We start from the raw sequence: 15,110 nt of genomic DNA, 5'->3' as shown, positions 1-15,110 counted from the left end.
ATCAGCTGGGGCAGAACTAGAAGGTATACCGCCGTCTAATATTGTAAACTTCGATGAGACGAATTTATTTTACGATCCCGGTGTAACGAAAATATTTTGCCTACCCCATAGGGTATAATTATAGGGGGTTCGAAAACTGGGGACAGAAACTACTGGGGGTATAGATAGGGCAAGCAAAATAAACGATACTGTGCGAACCGGCACTCAGGGCTTATTTGGAGAGCTGGGTCGTGGATAAGTGAATGGCAAGGGGTCGGATTGGGACAACTACAAAAAAAATTGAAACAAATGGATACTTACATAAATCTCCTGGACAAAAGGGCAAATAAACACAACAAGAAAGACCTCCTAGCTATTTGAAATAAGGACGCCGCTTCGGCGTCCTTATTTCGCAGCGAAAAAAGCTTTTCTTTCCTAAAATAAAGAACACAAACAGGGGTTAGGAGACTTTTCTAAAATAAATAAAATGGTTCAGAGAGATAAATTAAACATTTATTACTGTCTCAACACAAACAGTTATAAAATATTAAGTGGTACAAAATATATATGATATAATTAGTTACAAAAATTTATACCAAAAATAACAAAGAAAACTTACATGTGTCCTATTCATTTACAAGTGGGCATTGTAACATAACTTACAAATGTTATTGGACTATAAACTGTGGCAAATAAAAAATTATTACAAGTAAAGAATTATCTTTTAAATACAACTACTCCTAAAGACCAACCTTTTTTAAAAATAAAACAAGCTAATGTCACAAAAATATCAATCTAGCTGTCATACGTCAACATTGAATCTAACAGAGAACATTAAAATGACATCATAGCCATACCCTAAGATTTACAATATTAATTATTAAAACCTTTTATTTATTTATTTATTATTTAAATTATGAAAGCAATTATTTTTTTTTAATGTCTGTCGTTACTTCAAAATGAAAACACAAAAAGTTACCTAATTTCATCAAAAAACAGCACTAAAGTTTCTGAGGGTTAAACTGGAATATACTGGAATTTCTGCTATACAAAAAGAACTGCTTCAAACTGGTCTGGAAAGACGACCAGAGACAAATAAAAATGAGGTTGGAACCAAATCACCGGCACATTGGACCACCCTATACGCAGCCTTCAATATTTTCATATTTTCAATACTCTGGCACATGGCACAAATCCCTTAAATATTTATCAAAATAGTGGTTCCTCTTTTCTAATCTGCCATATTACAGAGAGTAAATTTCCACTAAATTTTCACAAATTCGCCGGTTTTTGACCAGCTTAACTCCACACGTCCGTTTAGCACCGACTCAGTTTCCAACCTGCCTTAACCTCTCACCGATTTGTATAGCACTCGCATTTCCCGTCACGTCCCACTTTTACCCGTCCATACCACGCAACCAGCTAAAATTCGTTAGACCTACGAATCTTGAAAATAACCTTGAACAATTTCAGCTCGGTTTTAGGATCGTAAAACCAAGACGCAATATGTTAAGTATTTAAACGGAAATACATATTTCGGACCAGGGACGTCTTTAGAAATTTTTAAACTAAGAAATTTATTATGCTAATTTTTAAACCAAGAAACTTATTATGCTACACTGGGAGGAGACGAATAATTACAAAACGAGGATGTCGTTACCCCGAACGAGTGTGCAACTCTTCCAAAAGCTGCACGTCCGTCATGTTTGCGGCAACTGCTGATGGCAAGGTGCTACCTCCGTACATCGTGTATAAGGCTTAAAATATGTACGAATCATGGACAGTTGGCGGGGTAAAAGGTGCGAGGTACAATCGTAGTCCTAGCGGCTGGTTTAATGCTATAAGTTTCGATGAGTGGGTCACCACACTAGCAATTCCAGCACTTAAGAACTAAGTGCCGGGAAAAAAATTCTAATCGGCGACAACCTCTCAAGCCATTTTAGTCCCAAGACTGTAACCGAGTGCTTAGAACATATCTCATTCATATTTTTGCCATCAAATTCTACACATATGACCCAGCCCCTTGATGTTGCTTTTTTCGACCTTTAAAAGAAGAATGGCGAAAAATTCTTGAAAAGTGGAAAATAGGTAAAAGAAGAAGGGTAGCTACCATATCCAAAGATCGCTTTCCTCATTTTGTTAGAGAGCTGATGGACAGCATCAGACTTAACCAAGAAAAAAATATTAAGTCTGGTTTTAGAAAATATGGGATCTACCCGTTAGACCGTGATCAAATCCTAAACCGACTCCCTAGTGCCAACACTGCAAAAGTTCAAGAAGTAGAAGAACATGTTAGCAATATAGTGGTTAATGGGCTGAAATCCATCAGATATTCTGATACTCCCACACAACCACGAAAGAAAAAGAAGGTAGCTGGTGAAAGTGTAACTGGAGCAGACTTTAGGGAACAAGAAAGTGAAGACAAACAGCTTGATTCAGATGAGCAAAACGACAAAAATATAGAAGAGAATGAATCGGGTGAAGATGAAGAAGTCGTTACCAGTAGTGAAGGGGAGTTTGAATCAGATGATGAGGAGATGAATATTCCTTTAAGCCAGATCGCTGAAAATCAAGAACGTGGACAGAAAAGTGTTTCTGTTCCTAGTGTTTCCTACACAGGTTGAATTTTTAAACAGGTTGATTCCGTTTTAAAATAATCTATTTAACTATCAGATTGGTTGCTAGTTGCGTTTTAAACCAGTTTTATGAAAAACGAAAGATTAAAGTATTAGATTTTAAAAGTGTTGAAAACCATTGATGAAAAGGATGATATTTACGGAACTTTTGCCAAACCAAGCAATCCCCAGGGTCTATTATTGGATTTCCCACGGAACCAGACGTTTGTTATTCCTCTTTTGACTAAGTTGTTGGTCAAATTCATCCATCTGATAACTTGGAGCTGCCTAGCAGTTCAAATAGGGAGATTCTTAAATTTCCTTTCAAACAAAATGATCTTAATTAATGCAATCTATTATTTTTACGTAGATTCTGTTGCGAGAATTAACGCAGCAGATCTAGATATAAGTTTAACCTTTTTTTTTATTCGTTCCTATACATGTAATTTTTTGTTCCTATGAGTATAACAGTACACAAATTATGCTGTGAGAATTAATGCAATGCAACTAATGTATATTTCTCTATATTTTCATACTTAAAAAACGATATAAATTCCAAATTTGTATGGTTATTATATTTTTTGACCAAAAAAATTAATTGCACATAATATATTTTTAAATGTCTGTATTGACCTCCGAAATGGAAACCATTGATGAAAACGATGACATAGCAACCTAATTACAAAGCCTGTTAACCTCAAAACTGTTTCTATTGACCCCGTTATACGGTAAGTATATTTGATTTTACTATTAATTTACATACAAAGTTAACTTCATTCACACAGTTAAGAAATGGTTCTATTTAAGTTTCTGCAAAAGGCTTTCAAAAGAAGGTAAATATAATCAACATTTCATGTTGCTTCCATAGTTTCAATATTACTGTTTTTATGTTTACACATTTGCATTGTCAGCTTAAGAACACAGACTACAAACTAGAGTAAAACTGCTTAAAAAATAAATGTATAAAACATATCTGTATTTCGTCTTCCCAGATTGTAATTTAAATTACAATTACTATGGATTAGATCCATAGAAATATCAGTGTATCATGTTTTATCTAGAAATTGATTACAATATTATATGACAAACGTCAGTTACAATTTCCAATCCCACCAAATCTAATAATAACGTCATATAAACTCGTCACTAGTTCTAGCCAATGAAGTGCTCGCTGTAATAAGAATGGCATGTCACGAAAATCTCAATAATCCCTAGCGGATGGCGCACAACCTTTATTGTTTGACTTTTCCTATATCATATTAATTAAAAGATCTAACTTGTTTTCTTAGCTTTACCTATTAGTAGTTCTTGCTTTTTTCTTTCTATTTTAAACTGAAAAAAAAAAACATTAGATAATCCTCGTACATTTAACATCTATTCCTGCGTTAGAACTTTCTAATAAACTTAAATAAACTTTAAGAAAAATTACTCTGTCAATAATTTTCCTTCAGAATACACTTTCTTATAAATTCAGAGACAAAGTTTTTTTGGCGAAATGCTCGAAAACGTATTAGGCAGCAAAATATCTCCGAAATAGAAAGTGTCAAACTTACTCGACTTCTTTCCTGTCGGTCTCGCAGAAAAACCAAACTACTACATAAGCAGTTTTGGGTAAAAAAGCGGCCGTCTGAGAAAAAAGTTTGTCCCAAAAACTCCCAGTTGGTTTCGTAGTTCACGGCCATAAATCTAGTGCGCCTGGGGCGGCCATGAAAAGAACTTATAAATAAATATGACAGGTACAACAATAAGGGAGTAATGTATGCGGAAGCCGTTCTTTGTGCAGCCACCGTTGTTCTTTTACCTATACACAAAATACACACATTTTTATGTTCGGAAGGATAAATCATCGCTGCAGATTCGACACTCAAGTATGTATATATCTTTATAGTGGAACAGGTATACTTATGGGTTGGAATAGCTCCAACAGATAAATCCAAACTGGTTATCTTACGTTATCAACACGTTTTTTATTATCAAAAGATTTTATGCATTTTTTATGCCAAATATAAAATGGTATATTTCTATCTGACATAAAATATATAGGTGGAGAGATCGATTAGCTTTCTGTAGTTTGTTAAGAATTGAGTGAAAACTAATATATTAGCCCTAACTAACTAAATGTTCAAACAAACAAAATTTATTTATTTTTTTTTATAACACCTGTACGGTGTTTGTATACATCTGGTCACAAATAACCAATTATCAGTTATTTTCTGACCTAACTTAATAAACAGCAAATACTTAAATCTAAAGCTTATGGTCGATAGGATGTCACTTCATTAGTAAGTTTCCTTGTTTGGCGATCATAATTACTTCGGCTAGTTTCCAGAGTCTGGGAACATATCTCAATCTAAAAGCAGTATTTATTAGGTGTATCAGCTTAACTATAGCTTTTCTTGGTAGATTTTTCAATAGTTCTCCTGTTATGAGATCATAATCATGGACCTTTCTTAAGATTGGTATTCTCTTTTATCTCTGTTGATACTTCTCTAAATGACGTCAACGTTATTCTTTCTTCGGTTTGAAATGGTCCTTCCCATCTCAGTTCTTCACCATCAATGTCGTTGGGTTTGAACGTGCTTTCTACATGATCTGCAAATCGTTCTGCTTTCTGTTCGTTACTTCTAGCCCGGTTTCCGTTTTCCAACTTGATAGGAGGAGAATGAATAATTGGTTGCTCCATTCGTTTTGTTGCCTTTCATAACGAATAATCTGTGATCTAGTCAGCTGTTAAATTATTTAAAAAAGAATTAATTGTTGTATTTTTTATATTCTGTATCTGCCTTTTTAGTTGTTGTGTAGCATTATTTAGAGTTTTATCTCGCGGAGCTCTGTATTGCTGTCATTTTTTTTCTTAACTTCCTTTTTTCTACTATGAGCTCTCTGATTTATTTTAAATAGTTGTTTCCTTTTGTACTAACAGTTATTGTAAGAGTATTTTCCCAAGCCACTTGTTGGATATTTTTTATAAATGCTTCCAATTTGTCATTAAGTTGCCTCGTGTTTCTCAATGGTACAGCAAGATTAATTTTATATTCAAGGTTTATTTTGAAGCTCTCCCAGTCAGTTTTTTTATTAGTCAATATTGGATTAAACTCTTTTTTAATCACTGTATCACTCATAGTTAAAATTATCGGTGAGTGATCACAGTTCGTAAATAAAGAAATCTATCAGGTCTGGAATTTTGTTCCTATCGGTAGACCAGTATGTTGGTCTACCAGTAGATATTACTTCACCCTTTTGTTCTTTAACAGCTGACAATAGTTCTTTTTCTTTAGTTGTAGTTAGCCTAGAGCCCCAGTGGGTATTCTTTTTTTTAGTCGCCACCAATGATGTATCTTTTTTCCTAAAGTGTTCATAAACTCTTTATATTATTCTCTTTTAATGGAGTGTCTAGGAGGACAATATATTGAACTTATATTTACGGTATGTGTTTTCATCTTCACACATACCGTTGTAGCTTGTATGTGCTCAGTTGCATATTTTAATTCCTCATGATGCAAGATGTTATCTTTAATTATGATAGCGCTTCCTCCTTTAGCAGCATTATCTGGGTGTATAGTAGAATATATTCTATACATCCTAAATTTTACATATGACTGTTTAGTGAAGTATGTTTTAGAATCAAGACACAGATAAATTTTCTCAATGTCTAGTATTGCCTGCAACTCGATCTGATTTTGTAACTGTCCATTTGCGTTTCACGCCATTATACGGAGGTCCTTAGCCATTTCTGATTTTCGGAATAGCTCCTTTAGCGCTATGTTCTAGTCTGGTAACTCTGATATCGATTTAAAGTATTTTGTCATCAAACTTGGTGAGTTTTTCGATCATTTTTAATGTAATATCAGTTTCTTTTTCTTGTTGCAATGGTGCATGTCTCTTTGCATTCTTTGTTACATCGCTGTAACTCTATTTTCACTGACGTTTACAGTTTTTAGTTTTTTGCTTTCATTAACTCTATGAGAAGCTTTTATAACATCGTCTTTGTTTGTTCTCTCGTTTCTCATTGTTTGTAATTTTTTAACTACATAACATCCGCGATAGTTTGCAATGGACACATTTTGGTTTATCTTTCGGTGGTTTTTGTCAATCTTTAGTAAGGTATTTACCAATACATTTTAGATATCTTGGCTCCTTTTTACACTATTTTCACGTGTGTCCGTAAGCCTGGCATCTTTTACATTGCGAGACTAATCTGGAACTCCTTAATGGCTCGATTTCAACCCTCGTACTAAGTATGTCTGTTATGTCGTAAATTATATTTATATCTTCATTCTGCCTAAACAGGATCTAAATTTTAGACTTTAGACCATGAACAAAATAAAACAACGCATTTATAAAGAACTTATTTTTATTTTAGAAACAAACTTGAAACAAATAGCATTTATATTATTTTTAGTCTTTTGGGTCACTGTTCTCTCTATTTGTTGTAGGATTTGTAAGTATATCATCACAGAAGGCCCTGTAGTCTTCTGGTATACAATGTATTATTTTGAAGACATCTTATAACTTCTTGGAGTTGATAGGAAGTTTGCCATTGTATGCTTTCGAGATGGAAAGGTTTATGTTTCATTGTTTGGGTATATGTTAAATGGCTGTTTCTTTTCAACATATTTGATAGTCTTTTTAAAATATTGTGGCCACCAGAGAAATTTCTGTCACAATGCAAAAAACTATGGCATCGGATTGAAAAATATTGATGGATTTCTTGAAACATTTTCATGAACATTCATGATCAGTGCAGTAAACAACCTGGTTAAAATGTGATTACAGTTTTGTCCTGCACATGAATCACTAAAGACATGCAAGATTCTCACTTCTTTGGGGATATATTTGGTAATGAAGTCTGAAGTCCAAAACTGACGTACTGACTTCATTGGGGCCTCGCTGAGCATCTTCCTCTGTGTATCTGTAGAACATCGATATATCATTGCCAAGGCTATGGAAATTAAAAACATAATACCAAAGTTTGCGTAAATAAAACATTTCTTGAACTGGCATTAAAGAAAGGGAAAGGTTTTGCATATAATCAAAGACTATTGCTCCAACGTCATTTATCTCCTTACAGGTCCCTTTGATTTCTAGAGTTTTTTATTAAATTTAGCTGCTCGTCTTTTACGTATCATAAGATCTGCCACTGCGCATCTTTTTGCTGTTTTATTAAGAGCTGTTGACTTTATTTTTGCATGTAAATCTTCACAGGTCGAGCAAACGTAGACTTATGGTCTACCAAACCGATATCCGTAGTTTTCTCGGAAATGTCGTAGATAATATTCGTACTTTACAATAGTTTTTAAATTAGCATTTTCATTAATAAAGAGCTCATACATCTTAGTTACACTTAAGCTAGTATCTAAGTAGATAGTCGCCTTTGAAGAATAATGGCACTCTTTTTTTGGAAATGATTTTATGTGATCATCAATTTTGGCAACAATCGTGACATCAAGTTTATTTACACGATTTGCATGTCTTCCTCTTATATCAACTGGTAAAGTTTTGATTTCGATAATTTTAGTTTTCTTGGAGAGAGCATGTAAACTTATGTAAGCATTGCGGCAAATTTCAACTCTGCACGTACCTTTCATAGCAAAATACTTGAAATAAGAAGAAAACTGTCTAGCTTCTGTTGACGCAGGACGATGTCTAGCAACATCTTGCTAGACATGTCTTGCTATTAATCCGATTAGGTATGTATCTTTTTCATTTTTTGTGTTCCACTATAAACGATTTCGATGATTGAACGTTTTTCTTCAAATGTGAAATCCCCCATACATTTCTTACGACAAGTGCAATCTGGTCCGGTTACTTAAGCATTAACTAGTGTACCTTTATGTGTAACAAACTCTCTTCCTGATTGTCTTGCCAATTTTTCCCTTTCTTTTATGTGAAATTTTTTATCGAGCTATTGCTTTTTTCCTACGCCTGCAGGTTCACTCTCCGAATAGTCCGAATCCGACATTTCTATAAACAAAGATTAAATTTTAATATTTTTATTTAACAATAACTAAATGCTTATTCATTAGACACTGAACTATTAAATTATAGATAACTTCAATTTTTACGGCAGGTCAATGTTAAATAAAATTCACTTTTAAAACAAGTTTTAAAATACTTTTCAACAATAGCTAAACAATACTGTTTACTCAACGATAGTGCAAAACAAACTGAAAATCAACGGTTCCCTATTCCAGACTCCGAAAGATATGAAGTGACACTAACATTTTTTACATTGCGGGGATAAACGATAGCATTGCAGTAATATTATCCTTTTTCCGCTCAACACCAATGTTTTTATATAAAGGCGACCGGCGATTTTATCGTTTTTGTACTCAGCCGATAGAAGATACAAATATTCATAAAATGGCTATCTTACTTAAATTCGCCATATTTTTGGAATGTTATCCTTTTACCAATCACCCATTATGTGAGTTTAAAGTTCTTTAAAGGCCTACGAATATATTCTCTCACTCAAGAAACAACCCTAAGTCCGCGTCACGTAAGTGCAAAAGCAATCAACGAAGAATAGCACTCGTAGCATGGGAAATTAAATACACATCCCGCTGGACGTCATGTCGGATACGGTGAATCCCTATTTCTTTTTTCTTTGATTGATTTAAGCGGCGCAGCCAGTATGCTGCAAAGAAAAATTGTCGGTTTTCTGTTAGCAATTTCAATAACAGACACATTTCACATATAAACGTCAACCCGATTTCTCCGGGGATCGTAAATTAAGTTTCTCAATTAGGGATCGACGGGAGTACATGGTAGGAGCAGTGGCTCGGAAGCATATAGGTGACTAAGGGTGCATTGACATTTCTACATAAAATAAATGCATTTATTTTATCTTATTTGTCAATTTTAAGTCAATTTTGTTGACGAGACTCAGGTATTTTTAAGAGAATTTCATTGGAAAAGACATTAAAATTGAGCAGAATTGATTTTAGAACAAAATACGGTCAGTTTAAATTGATTAGTGACAGAAGCAGTCTTCTGAACTAGTGTGTAACCATATATGGAATACTGAATTGATAAGATGCTATAGATATATAGACAGTGATACATGTGAATGGGATAGGATTACATTGCTTTTCGTATTGTTTTATTTCTGAGAAGGTATATGTAACAAGTTAAATACATGATTCTATTTGATGATACGGACACAGCATACTTTTATGCTAGTTTATTGATATCAGTACTATTTAAACTGTTGAGCAACAAAACAAATAATTAATAATATATTTCTACCTGGTCGATAAAACAGGGTCCCGGTTATATACGATTTTGCTATATAACCTTAATTAAAAACGCTTTTTCGCACGGCACTGCCAATTTTATTTTTATCTAGAAATAAAAATAAATGCCCAAAAAGTGCTTCAACATCTTATTTATTGATTTGAAGTGGGAGCGACTTTTCCGTTACAAACTAATTAAGCTACAGCGCTCCATATACAGTACACACATTGTTAACTTATTGATTCTTATAGCTGAAGTTATAAAAAATTTAAAAAAAAAAGTTTTCTACAACCAACAGAAGTCGAGTTAGCCTAACTGGTTTAAAAAATCCGGCGGGCGAACTTTCGACACCAAATTGTCTTTGTACCTGGGGTAATCGAAGGGTCAAATTTTATTATAGGAAATTTCGACACCGCGGCGTAAAGCAGGTAGGTAGGTAATTAGCGGCGATGGACATTTGCACCCAAGCAGGACAAGCGGGTTTTCCCAATATTTATTGTCACGGCGGGGGGCGTGGCACTTGTGTACTTGTGACTAAATTATTTCAGTTGTAATTTATTTCTTGTTTGACGTTGACTTGTGCACGTATACGGATATTTAACAAATGAGTTTGATAAAAAGTTCCCGGGGTCGAGATTTATTAGTGGTGGAGCATCATTCGTTCTCGAAACAGAAAGTGTTAAAAAGCGGCGAGATATTTTGGCGCTGCATCCAAAGAAACACTAAGTGTTCCGCAAAAGTGTTTACAATAGGCTGTGAGGACCTCACCATCACAAGAAGTGATTTGGTACATAATCATGAAGCCGATCCAAAAAAGCTTGAAGTAAAGATGGTAACCAATGCATGTAAAAGAAAAGCCCAAGAGGACATATCGGAAAAGCCTGCCAAAATTACAAGAACTGCTGTTGCTGAGTGTGATGCCAATTTGCTGACGGTTCCTGACATAGCTAGCATAAGAAAGAACATTTACAACTGTCGTCGTCGTCGAAAATTACATTTTCGATAGCGCTCTATTTCCACCACACATATGGTCTAATCAGGATCCGTCTATTGCGAGGACCACAAATGCCTGTGAATCCTTTCATTCGAGATTTAATTCTTCTTTTTATTCAACACATCCTTCTATTTTTATTTTTATTGAAAAGTTAAAAGAATTTCAAGTAGACACTTATATCAAAATAAATAGTTTACTTATACCAGCAAAAATCAGAGATACTACTGTTAAGGCTAAATTGCCATTTTTGGAGAAAATGATGGATAAACTACGATCCCAACAAATACGTAGGTTAGATTTTATAAAAGCTGTATCTTATCATTCCTATAATAGCAAATAAATCATTGTATACAAGTATATTAACGGTAAAATGTACAAAAATTAGGTACTAGTTGTATTATATTTAGATATTATTACAGTTATAAAGAAATAAAATGCACATTACTTTTATTATAATAAATAAATTAATTAATTATGGTATTTTATTTATGTCGCAGCTATATTTATTTGGTGTCGAATATACCTGTAAGATAAAAACGGGAATTGGGGCTGGTGTCAAAAATTGCCATTAAATTTTAGTCGCTACCTGCTTAGTGTCGAAATTTCCTACGCCCAAAAAATCACAGCCGCTGTGTTTATAAAAATTAACCATTAAAATTTGCGCCATACAATAGTTAAAGACCTATATTTTATAAGGATATAATTTTTATTTTTAAAAAATTTCTATAGCCAAAAACATGAGTAAAGTTGACAGTAAACAGTAAATCACATGTTCGTTAAAAAATTTCAACCAAAATCGCCAGATATGTCACATTTAATTGAAAATCCTGGTAGAGGCAGCATTAAATTCTTCGAATTACGACCTATATTTTAGACTACTAAAACTGAGAAAAACTGCCGTAGTGTCATGCCAGTATTATTGTAACCACAAAAGTGTGAGTTCTTATTTGTGTGATTATTAATGAACAATTACGGCTAATAGTGATTCGGAGGGGTCCGTCCAGTGACGAAGATTATGTGCCAATTAAAAATAAACATAACCACAAAATTCAGTCCCTTACAAACTATACTGCATCCGATAATTCCTTTAGCTCTGATGGAGAAAATAAAGAACCTGAAGCCATCCCTAATACGTCAGATGTTCTTGAAATGTCTAATAATACGACACAAAAAGAAAAAAAGCGACTTTTACGTACAGCATCATGGAAAAGAAACATACGAAAAAATAAACGAGTTAAGGGTGAGCCTTATTTGACCATTGCTGGTGTATATAAACCCGGAAAACATATTGGTACTAACTGCAAATGTAAGCTAAAGTGTTTTGGAGAAATTGGGCATGAAAACTGTACCAAAATATTTCGCGATTTTTGTGCCATGGGAACAAAAGATCTCCAAGATGCTTATTTATATGGAAATATTGATAAATTAGAAGTTAAACGAGTAAGACCACGTTCTGGCCAAGAAATGAAAAATAAATCATCATTTACTTATAAGGTAATATTTACTGGTTGAAATATAAAACATAAATTGTTTGAGCTTAAGATTTTACCAAGTATTTAAAATGTTTTATTGTTTCAGGTTCGCTGCGATGGGGCGACACGAAAAATTTGCAAAAAGGCATTTCTTTCATTACATGGTATTTCGAAAGCAAGACTTGAACGTTTACAGAATTACTTACATATGGGCCATGGAACTCCTCCTGTGGATGGCAGAGGAAAACACGTAATAAGATCTAATAACCTACCCGACCGGTAGTTACCCAAGATACAAATCGCATTACAGTTTGAAAGATAACTTGCAGCACTATTACCTCTCTCCTCTTTTAAATATTGCAAAAATGCATCACATGTACTTAGAACAATACGAACCTAAACAATTACTTCTACAAAATGAAAATATGAAACTGATTGTAAAGTATGAATATTATAGAAAATTTTTTACAGAAAACTTTAAAATATCCTTCGGTAAACCAAAGTCAGATATTTGTCAGAAGTGTGATAAGTTACAAAATCAAATTAATGCCGCCGATAATGATGACCAAAAAAGAGCATTGGAAACAGAGAAAAAACTACATATTACAAAAGCTGAAACTTTTTATCAAGACATGAAAGAAAAAACAGATTTAGCTAAGAATGATTTAGAAGTAGAAGTTTTAACGTTCGATTTTCAGCAAAATTTGCCACTTCCAGTGTCCTCGAGTAGTGAAGTTTTCTACAAAATTCAACTTTTGGTATACAATTGTTGTATTTATGTGGGAAGTACTGGAAAAAGTTATTTTTATGTTTATGATGAGACAATAGCTGCAAAAGGACAAAACGATGTAGCTAGTATACTACATCATTTTTTAAATACATAATCATATTAATCAAGACGTAACCACTATTTACATATTTTCTGATAACGATTCGTCCCAAAACAAAAGTTTTGTACTGGTACAGTTTTTTTATACCATTTTGGCAACTACTGAGAAGCTTAGACTGATAGTGCACAGATACCCTGAACCCGGACATAGTTTCCTTCCCTGTGACAGAAGCTTTGGAGTAATAGAAAGACAAAAACGGAAACATGACAAGATATTTTTACCCCAAGAATACTCAAAAATTATTGAAAATAGTAACAAACAGTTTCAAGTTATTAATGTGACTCAAGATATGTTTCTGAACTTTAAGACTCATTTTCAACAATTTTTTGTGAAAAATCCTTCACGGAAGAACAACCAATTTTTACCATCTCAGAATATCGGGTCATGCGATATGAAAAACTAGATAGTGTAATGACGTTTAAATGTAGCGAAATCGTCAACTTTACTGTATTCAATACTTTTGAAATAAGAGATAAGAGGAACTTGCAACCCCTGACCTTACCAAATCATGACCATAAGTTGTACACTGAAATAAGAAAGCTGAAAAAGAACAAATTTGAGCATGTTATGTCTTTGGAAACAAATTATGTGCCAGATGATCTTCAAATGTTAGAAAATACAAAATTTATCAGGATTTCATAGTTTTCGCTCAAAATGTTTTTTATTTGACTTGAACAGTTTATGCATTGGACCCTTTAATTATGCCTTCAAAAAAAGGACGAGTACCAGACGGATGTCAGAGGTCTTAAAAACGTTAAAGTTAAAGAGACCCGAGAGGCGATTTTAAAATAAACTCATGAAGCTGGACAGCCTTGTAACTGCTTAAGCATAAAGTACTTTGAGGTAATTAGTGAGGTGCAAAGGAAATAAATATTGAGAAATTTCATGCTCTGCGCTTTATACAAATAGCTTTATGCTATTTGGCTGGTTTAATTACTGTCTTACCTGTCCAGCATAGAAAGCCTCGTTGAAACGAGAATACTGCGAGTTTATAGGATGCAAGTTATGCGTATCGAGTTTGAGTCAGCGATTGTGATATTCGGGTGTATGCCAAAGCTTTTTGTTCCATTCATGGGATTATAAAAAATAAATTATAAATTATATAAAGCAAAGCGTCACACTAACTGGTTCAGCTCCTAAGGACAGACGTGAAAAGCATATTGCAACATATAAAAAGCTGGGCGACTTAAAAAAAGGTTTGGTATGTGACCACATCAAAAGTATTAAGGATCGTTAAAGCCACTATAGTCTAAAATATGTAAAAAATACTTATTTACCAAAAGAGCTCACAATCAAAAAAATTTAACCTCTTTAAAGAAAAGCATCTAAATGCTTAAGTCTCATATGAAACGTACAGAACATTTTTAATAAGGAATTTAATATTGCTTTTGGATACCCAAGAAGTAACACATGCGCAACGTGTGGTGAATTTCAAATTAAGCTTAAAAGTTTGACTGGTACTAATGAACTTAGACAATTAAATGTTATAAACGATTTGCATAAAAGAAAGGTTGAAGCGTTTTATTCAAGGAAAAGGCAAGCCAAAAAATCTGGAAAAAAAGTCGCTCTTCTCGTCAGTCCATTTTTACACCTATCATGAAGGAATGGCTAATAAAGGGTAAAACAAAGTCACATCTTTTCTTCTTCACTTTATCAATAATTACTTAAAAGGCCATATTGAAGAACTGCAAATCTTCTTCGACTCTGTCGAAGGACGAAATAAAAACTTTACTATTTTTCGATTTATTCATTTTGTAATAAACAACAAAATTCATGATCTAAAGGAAATAAATATAACATTCCCTGTAAGAGGTCATTCCTATTTGGAGTGTACCAAAAGTGTAGGATTGTGGGATTTAAAGAGCCCCCATGAGGTCCCGAAAGAATTTGAAGAAATCATTATAGTGTATTTTTATGTATGAGA

At 33.6% G+C, this 15,110-nt stretch overlaps 1 pseudogene; it reads left to right on the top strand.

Annotated features, from left to right (window-relative positions):
* The first annotated feature begins 12,198 nt into the window (after window positions 1-12,198).
* Window positions 12,199-13,589, top strand: LOC140448211 (uncharacterized; annotated as a pseudogene).
* The last annotated feature ends 1,521 nt before the right edge of the window (window positions 13,590-15,110 follow it).

This window comes from Diabrotica undecimpunctata, chromosome 8, assembly GCF_040954645.1.
Source record: "Diabrotica undecimpunctata isolate CICGRU chromosome 8, icDiaUnde3, whole genome shotgun sequence".
Taxonomy (NCBI): domain Eukaryota; kingdom Metazoa; phylum Arthropoda; class Insecta; order Coleoptera; family Chrysomelidae; genus Diabrotica; species Diabrotica undecimpunctata.
Note: the sequence above shows the minus strand (reverse complement) of the source record. Positions and strands in the feature narration are given on the sequence as shown.